Source organism: Chiloscyllium plagiosum, unplaced genomic scaffold, assembly GCF_037043375.1.
Source record: "Chiloscyllium plagiosum isolate Xiang-an unplaced genomic scaffold, Cpla_swu_hap1 HiC_scaffold_3, whole genome shotgun sequence".
NCBI classification, from domain to species: Eukaryota; Metazoa; Chordata; class Chondrichthyes; order Orectolobiformes; family Hemiscylliidae; genus Chiloscyllium; species Chiloscyllium plagiosum.
The window spans coordinates 142,387,613-142,394,538 of NW_028270141.1; the positions used below are offsets into that span (position 1 = coordinate 142,387,613).

The 6,926-nt window shown below is 44.4% G+C and overlaps 1 protein-coding gene across 1 annotated transcript in view; it reads right to left on the minus strand.

Moving 5' to 3' along the window:
- LOC148151751 (EH domain-containing protein 3-like) overlaps nucleotides 1-6,926 on the minus strand; it is a 207,506-nt gene that overhangs the window by 12,366 nt on the left and 188,214 nt on the right. The gene's annotated exons all lie outside the window — the stretch shown is intronic.

Here is a 6,926-nt window from a genome sequence, read left to right on the forward strand (position 1 = left end):
GATGCGAGTTCAGGACCTGCATGTTCCAGTAAGGAAGAAGGACAAGGATGGCAAAGTCAGGGACCCTTGAATAATAAGGGAGGTTATGAATTTAGTCAAAAGAGAAAAAGAAGCATATGTAAAGTTTAGGAAACTAAAATTGGACAGGTCCTGAGAGGAATGTCAAAAAAGCAGGAAAGAACTCAAGCAGGGAATGAGGACAGCAAGAAGAGGACATGAAATGACCTTGGCAAGTCGGGTTAAAGAGAATCCGAAGGCATTCTATACATACATTACAAACAAGAGGCTAACTAGGGAGAAAGTAGGACCACTCAAGGAAGGAGGGAACTTGTGCTTGGAGACTGAGGATGTGGGTGAGACCCTAAATAAGTACTTTGTATCAGTATTCCCCCAGGAGAAGGATATGGAGGATAGTGAGATTTGGGTGGAGCATGCTAACATGCTGCGGTATTTTGAGATCAGGAAAGAAGTGGTGTTGGGTCTCTTAGAGAGCATAGAGGTGGATCAGTCCCCAGGGCATGATGCTATCCACCTCAGGTTACTGAGAGAGGCAGGGGAAGAGATTGTTTGGGTCTTGACCAAGATGATTGTGTCCTCATTAGCCACCAGAGAGGTCCTGGAGGATTGGCGAGTAGCTAATATTGTTCCTCTGTTCAAGAAGGGAAATAGGGATAACCCAGGAAACTATAGACAGGTGTGTCTCACATTAATGGTTGGGATAGGGAATAGGATAGGATTTACATTTGGAAAAGCCAGGCCTAATTAGGGACGGTCAGCATGGCTTTGTGAAGCACGGATCATGCCTGACTAAATTGATTGCATTTTTTAAAAATGTGACTGATGAGGGAAGAGCAGTGGATGTTGGCTGCATGAGTCTTTGTAAGGCTTTCAGTAAGGTTCCTCATGGTAGGCTCATCCAGAAGATTAAGATCTCAGTAGGATGGGATCCCCAGTGACTTGGCCACATGGATTCAGAATTGGCTTGCCCACAAAAGGCAGAGGGTAGTGGTAGAAGGGTGTTTTCAAGCTGGAGGTCCGTGATTTAATGGTGTTCCACAGGGATCTGTAGTGGGATCTCTGCTGGTAGTGATATTTATAAAAACGACTTGGATGAAAATGCAGATGGGAGGTTTAGTAAGTCTGCAGATGATACAAGGATCTGTGGAGTTGGGCATAGTGTAGAAGGTTGTCAAAGGATTCGGCAGGATATTGGTTGAGGAATTAAGTACAAGAGTCAGGATTTCATGTTGCAGCTTTATAAGACTCTGGTCTGGCCACACTGAGGGTATTGCGTTCAGTTCTGGTCACCACTTCACAGGAAGGATGTGGAGGCTTTTCAGAGGTTGCAAGTGGTTTACCAGGATGTTGCCTGGATTAGAGGGTATGAGCTATAAGAAGAGAAAAATTAGGGTTGTTTCCTCTGGGGAAGGGGGAGGAGGCTGAAGGGAGATTTGATAAAAGTTTATAAAATTGTGAGATAAATAGACAGGGTTTTACCCAGAGATGAAATATCTAAAGTTAGGGAGCATGCATTTAAGGTGAAAGGGGCAAAGTTCAAAGGAGATGTGAGGTGTAAGTATTTTACACAGAGAGTGATAGGGGTCTGGAATGCACTGCCAAGGATGGTGGAGGGGCGTGTAAGAGACTTTTAGATAAGCACATGGTTATGTAAGGGATGGAGGGATATGGACAAGGAGCAGGCAGAAGGGATTCGTTTAAATTGGCGTCATTTTCACCACAACATCCTGGGCCGAAGGGCCCGTTCCTGTACTGTATTCTTCTCAGTTCTATTTTCAACTAACGTCAGAGGCTGAGGGGCTACCTGATAGAAATTTTCAAATTTATGAGAGGCATGGAAAGAATGCACAGATGGAATCTTTACCTCAGGATAAAAATGTCACTTACTAGAGGAGATAGATTTCAGGTGAAAAGGTGAATTTTTAAAGCAGATGTGAGAGGGAAGATTTTTACCCAGAGGGTGGTAAATGCCTGGAATGTGCTGTCAGAGAATACAACAGCAACATTTAAGCAGCAAATTGTCAGAAACATGAATAGATGGGTAAAAAGGGGCATGGACTGCACAGAGACAAAAGGTTTTTAGTTTAGAAATGTATCATGTGTTGGCACAGGCTTGGTGGGCCAAAGGCCTACTTCCTGTGATGTACTGTTCCTTGTTGTTCCCATCTTATTAACATTGATATATCCAAGCATCGACTTACTGGAAGGGTAAGGGCCACTGGAAGGAGAAGGGCAGCACGTGGATGGGAACGCCATCACCTCACAGTCCCCTCTCCATTGTGTGACCGTCACTGTCTTCAAATCCTGGAACTGCCCACTGAACAATGCTGGGGTACTGACACCACATTGTAGCAGGGAGGAGAAAGTGAGGACTGCAGGTACAGGAGATCAGAGTTAAAGAGTGTGGTGCTGGAAAAGCTCAGCCGGTCAGGCAGCATCCCAGGAGCAGGAGAATCAACATTTCAGGCATAAGCCCTTCATCAGGATTGAGGCTAGTGTCCCAAGGGGGCTGAGAGATAAATGGGAGGGGGATGAGGTGGGGGGGGGGGGGGGGGGGGAAGGTGGCTGGGATTGTGATAGATAGATGAAGGTGGGGGCGAAGGTGATAGGGCAGGGAAGAGGGTGGAGCAGATAGGTAGGAAGGAAGATGGACAGGGAGGACAGTTCAAGAGAGTGGTGGCGAGTTGGAAGGTTGGATCTGGGGTAAGGTGAGGAGAGAGAAAATGAGGAAGCTGATGAAATTCACATTGATCCCCTGTGGTTGGAGGGTTCCAAGGTGAAAGCTGAGGCGTTCTTTCTCCAGGAGTCGGGTGACCAGGGTTTGGCGGTGGAGCATTGTAAATGCCTGCGACTGCTCAGGTGAAATAAAAACCATTACGAAGGGAGGGCAGAAATACACCAACAGCAACTGGAATAAACAGGGCACAAAAATTGGCAAAAAAGCAAAGTGTGCTGGGAATACTGAGCCAAGTCAGACATACAAGAGACAATTCTGCCCAGGGAAAGTCCTTGCAAGATTTACGCTCAGATAATTGAAAACTGAAGAGGCATCAGAGCACATTACAAAGTGTGTCAAACAACATCACAAGATGCATGGGACATGCCTCAATAAGGCAGAAGACCAGGTGTGTATTCGAGGATGAAACCAGACTTCCAGGCCCAAGGCAGACACATCGAACAGGTCATTGTTAGCAAGCCATCGAGAACCATTAGCAGCATTTCAAGGTGATAAGACCAATTAGTTTGATTCCCCTGATTAGCCAAGTCCTTGGAAGGTTCTAGAATGTAGCCAGGAGGGTATAAGAACCCAGGCCTGGCAGGACTTGACTGGACCCCACTCTCCAGCCGATCTACAGGCATGTCAGGATACAGCAGTGAGCAGAGCAGCTCACTCTCTGACCAGAGAGAGAATCAACTCATGAAGAGAGGTACAGATGGAACAATTCAACAGAGCAGCAAAAGGTCTGGGAAGTGTTTTAATATTCAAAAGAATTGGATCGTTAGAAATAGAGTTGGTAAAATTGTCGAGTGCAGTTTTTCCCTTTGTTGTCTCCAATAAAGTTGGGACTTGGCTGACTGACTGCAGTCTCATGCTGTGTTGTCCTTACCTGATACACGCTAAGGATCCTGGGTAAATAAATATTGTGTACACTGGTCGAGGTGTCTGCAGGCTCTTAGAAACACTCATTACTAGGTAAAAGACATGGACTGTAGCAACTCAAAAACAGAGCTCACCACCATCTTCGGGCAAGAAGGAATGAGCAATAAAAACCCACCTTGTCAGAATCTCCTGCACCCCGAGAGGCAACAGGAAATACTGTGTGTCTGCAAAGTGAAATGACTGAACTGAAGTACTGTTGCGGGTTCAGGTTTTTTTTTACATTTTTCATTTCTGAATGTGAATGAAGAGCACTTGAGCCACTCATATAAAGATAAATGTCAGCTCCACCCATTGCTCTGAAATACAGACCCTGTAAATGTACAGATGGACAATTGAAATTAGCCTCAGGTCTGCCGTTTGGGTCTGTCTTTCTTTCAGTGAATATTGTGTGGTCCTGATTTGACCAACATTTACACCATTGCTGTTCATGAGTGAGATACTGAGCTAATTTTATTACTTTGCATAAAGAGACATACACGTCACCATTTGGCCCATTTCACAATAATATCTCCATGGCGATACAAAATTTTAATGTTGAACCATGAGACATGCAAAGAAACATTGTTACGAGACATAAAGTGACTTCACCCACACCAGGACCAACCAAATCCCTGAATTTGACAAACTGCAAATTTTACAACATGAGACACAAAATGTACCTGTAATTCTCGCAGGCTCTTTACTCCCTGGAACAGTGACAAACCTTGTGGTAAAACCTGAACCAAGCAGGAACGAGGAGGTGGGTGGTGGGTGGGAGAGTGATACTACACGGCATGGGGACACCATCTGAGACTGGAGGGAATGATCCCTGGCATCGGGAAAGTGGTCCGGGAAAAGGTCGAGGAGAGGTTACAACTGGGGAAGGGGAAGAGAAGCCTGGAGCAGGGAGTGGGGAAGAGATGGGAGTGGGAGCTGGAGTGACACTTGGACAAACCAGAGGGTGGGAATGGAGGGACAGTCTCGATGGGTTGAATATCCTATTCTGTCATCTTTACGCAGGAAATAAATTTCAAAACAAAAAATCCTAACCTATCACTGGGCGTCTCCAACCAAAATGTGAAAATACGTCAGGTTTGAGCTGACAGATCTCACAAGAGGAGTCACAGTCTCACTGCCTGTGTCAGTGGTTATAATCACATCTGAAGGGAGGAAAAACATTTCATTGGAGGAGATTGAAAAATGTAGTCAGGGAGGGGAATGAGGAAAAGGCTGTAAACTTTGATTGAATGTCAGAGGGCTCCGTCACCGGGTTTACAGCAGAACAACAGTCAAAATTGATGAAGGGAATGCTGAGAGATGGGTTCAACCCATCGGGCCATCCCCACCCCAGGGGAAATTGTTCATGGATGGTTCTGAAGAATGATAAAGATCAGAAAGGGGGAGTGATCATCACCACTTTATATTTACAGTTGTGTCGATGAGTTAATACTAATACAAGAAGAAACGGTGAGTCAGTGGCTGCAGCAGGTGTCGATGAGGATAAGGTAGAAACAGCTGAAAAATGGGCAGTAGACAGGGACACCCCGTATACTGAATCACAGCTGTGTACCTCACTACACTGCACGGAGGTGGGAACTCACCCCATAGTTAAAGACGGTTCACTGAAAATTAGGCTGTTGTTCATGCACAACATCAAAGATTCAATATTGGATTCATAATGAATTTCAAATCTTTGGGAATAGAGTGAAGTGTGTGTTTTTGATTCTAATTAAAAACAAGATTTTGTGCTTTACACCCTCAGGTTGTTCTCACAATCTCGATAAACTATCGTTTGGCAAATATCAAACTGAACTCAGTTTTTGAAAAAGTTAATGAACAGCAGATTGCAGCAGTTTTCCTGAACAAAGTATAATTACAACAACATCACTCAGTGAGTTGGCCCCACCCCCCTGTCTCAGACCCACAGTGAGTTAACTCTTTCTGCTGGCAGCTTCCTTTCAATTCCCCCAGACACCTTCCATATCTCTAAATGTGTATTAATGGAAATTTACAGACATCCCATTGGGATTTGCCTGTTAGAGACTTGGCCTTGACCAGCCAAGACATGTGTTATCTTCTGAGACAAAGTGTTTGTGAATGGGAGAACCTGAAACTGACTCCAATCTCTTGGGTGTCTGATCTTGAAGAAAACTGTTTCACACCACCAAACCTGGAGAGTTGTTTCTGAAACTGGGATGAGAGTCACCAAGTCATGCAGCACGGAAACAGACCCTTTGGTCAAACCAGTTCATGCTGACCATCATCCCAAACTAAACTCATCCCACCTGCCTGCGCTTGGCTCATATCCCTCCAAACAATTCTTATTCATGTGGTTATCGCAACGTCTTTTAAATGTTGTAACTGTAGCTGCATCCACCACTTCCTTTGGAAGCTCATTCCACACATGAACAACTCTGTGTAAAAAACTTGCATCTCATGTCATTATTAAATCTTTCTCCTCTCATCCTAAACATATACCCTCTTGTCTTGAAATCACCCACCCGAAGGAACAGGCACCTGCCATTCACCTTGTCTATACCCCTCGTGATTTTATAAACTTCTATAAGGTCATCTCTCACCCTCCGACACCCCAGTGAAAACATTCTCAGCCTGTCTAGCATTTCATTATAACCCGAATCCTCCGTTCCTGGGAACATCCTGGTAAACCTCTTCTGGAATAAATTGATAAATGCATTGATAAACAGTGCTATTTTATGCACTCAATGGTGAAATTACATGACGTTTAAGAAGCAGTTCAGTGATCTAGTCTGTGAGCAGCGTTCTGATCACCTCGGGAGCTGTTCAGGAATACAGAGGGCTTTACTGCATATCCTCAAGTTGCTGAAAGCAGCTGGTTTTATTGATATTTGAAAAGTGAAATATTGGAAGAAATTGAGCAAATTCTGTTCCTCCATCACTGCATTTTACAGCTGCATTCACGTGGCTATGACTTCCATTTCATTTGCTTTTCCAACTATCTTTCGGGCCATCAGCCAGTACAGATACAACACATTCTACCCCTTCTTCCAAGGAATTAAATTGTAAGTCCATAATGCATTGGAGCAGAATTTGGCCATTCAGCCCATTGAGTTTATTCTGCTATTCCATCATGGCTGATAGGTTTCTAAACACGATCCTCCTGCCTTTTCCCTGTAGCCCTTGATTACTTGTAAATAATGATTTACAAATATATGAATTAAGATCATAATTAGGCTATTTGCCAGAATCAGGAAACAGTGGAGAGTAAATGCCAAGGCAGTGGTGACCC